Genomic DNA, 2,667 nt, shown 5'->3' on the forward strand with positions numbered 1-2,667 from the left:
TTCATAAGACAAGCTGCACCAGACTGAGATTGCATCTGCTTTAATCTTCTGCATCACACCACTGAAAACGGCGCCTAGTGCATTGTAAGTGTTCAATAGGAATCTGTTTGTTCAACCATATTTGTTTTACCAAATCTTCTGCTATACTATAAGCCCTTTGGTGGTATTGACTGTAATACTGTCATCATGCAGTTCTACAACTAGTATTAGAATGTAATAGGTATGTATAACCATCTGCTGCACATTATCTAAAAAAGAAGAACAAGCAAATCAACAAAAGAGTAAGTAAGTGAATGAACACAATAGGGACAGGCTATTAACACCAGAAATGGAAATTATTGTTGACCAAGTGAACTTGCCTGGGCCTCAATTAGGAGTTTGAATTGCTTTTAGGGCTTTGATTTGCTTTTAGGGCCTGGCTCTTACTTTTCCCTCAGTTATCTTGGCATGTTATCTTTTCCTTTGCAAAGAAAATCCTGGGTTCTTGAAATATGATAAGGGATACATAACAGATTCTCTTAAAGGAACTGCTCTTAAAAAGGCATCACTTTACTAAGAATACTTTCCAAAACTCGACAAGGAAGAAATAGAAAATCTTAACAGACCCATCACAAGCACAGAAATTGAAAATGTAATCAAAAATCTTCCAGCAAACAAAAGCCCAGGTCCAGACGGCTTCACAGCTGAATTCTACCAAAAATTTAGAGAAGAGCTAACACCTATCCTGCTCAAACTCTTCCAGAACATTGCAGAGGAAGGTAAACTTCCAAACTCATTCTATGAGGCCACCATCACCCTAATACCAAAACCTGACAAAGATCCCACAAAAAAAGAAAACTACAGGCCAATATCACTGATGAACATAGATGCAAAAATCCTTAACAAAATTCTAGCAATCAGAATCCAACAACACATTAAAAAGATCATACACCATGACCAAGTGGGCTTTATCCCAGGGATGCAAGGATTCTTCAATATCCATAAATCAATCAATGTAATACACCACATTAACAAATTGAAAAATAAAAACCATATGATTATCTCAATAGATGCAGAGAAAGCCTTTAACAAAATTCAACACCCATTTATGATAAAAACTCTCCAGAAAGCAGGAATAGAAGGAACATACCTCAACATAATAAAAGCTATTTATGACAAACCCACAGCAAACATTATCCTCAATGGTGAAAAATTGAAAGCATTTCCTCTAAAGTCAGGAACAAGACAAGGGTGCCCACTTTCACCATTACTATTCAACATAGTTTTGGAAGTTTTGGCCACAGCAATCAGAGCAGAAAAAGAAATAAAAGGAATCCAAATTGGAAAAGCAGAAGTAAAACTCTCACTATTTGCAGATGACATGATCCTCTATATAGAAAACCCTAAAGACTCCACCAGAAAATTACTAGAGCTAATCAATGACTATAGTAAAGTTGCAGGATATAAAATCAACACACAGAAATCCCTTGCATTCCTATACACTAATAATGAGAAAAAGAAAGAGAAATTAAGGAAACAATTCCATTCACCATTGCAACGGAAAGAATAAAATACTTAGGAATATATCTACCTAAAGAAACTAAAGACCTATATATAGAAAACTATAAAACACTGGTGAAAGAAATCAAAGAGGACACTAATAGATGGAGAAATATACCATGTTCATGGATTGGAAGAATGAATATAGTGAAAATGAGTATACTACCCAAAGCAATCTATAGATACAATGCAATCCCTATCAAGCTACCAACAATATTCTTCACAGAGCTAGAACAAATAATTTCACAATTTGTATGGAAATACAAAAAAACCTCGAATAGCAAAAGCGATCTTGAGAAAGAAGAATGGAACTGGAGGAATCAACCTACCTGACTTCAGGCTCTACTACAAAGCCACAGTTATCAAGACAGTATGGTACTGGCACAAAGACAGAAATATAGATCAATGGAACAAAATAGAAAGCCCAGAGATAAATCCACGCACATATGGACACCTTATCTTTGACAAAGGAGGCAAGAATATACAATGGATTAAAGACAATCTCTTTAACAAGTGGTGCTGGGAAATCTGGTCAACCACTTGTAAAAGAATGAAACTAGAACACTTTCTAACACCATACACAAAATAAACTCAAAATGGATTAAAGATCTCAACCTAAGACCAGAAACTATAAAACTCCTAGAGGAGAACATAGGCAAAACACTCTCTGACATCCATCACAACAGGATCCTCTATGACCCACCTCCCAGAATACTGGAAATAAAAGCAAAAATAAACAAATGGGACCTAATTAACCTTAAAAGCTTCTGCACAACAAAGGAAACTATTAGCAAGGTGAAAAGACAGCCTTCAGAATGGGAGAAAATAATAGCAAATGAAGCAATGGACAAACAATTAATCTCAAAAATATACAAGCAACTCCTACAGCTCAACTCCAGAAAAATAAATGACCCAATCAAAAATGGGCCAAAGAACTAAACAGACATTTCTCCAAAGAAGACATACAGATGGCTAACAAACACATGAAAAGATGCTCAACATCACTCATTATCAGAGAAATGCAAATCAAAACCACTATGAGGTACCATTTCACACCAGTCAGAATGGCTGCGATCCAAAAGTCTACAAATAATAAATGCTGGAGAGGGTGTGGAGAAAAGGGAACCC

Source organism: Bison bison, unplaced genomic scaffold (assembly GCF_000754665.1).
Source record: "Bison bison bison isolate TAMUID 2011002044 unplaced genomic scaffold, Bison_UMD1.0 scf7180017864329, whole genome shotgun sequence".
Lineage (NCBI taxonomy): Eukaryota > Metazoa > Chordata > Mammalia > Artiodactyla > Bovidae > Bison > Bison bison.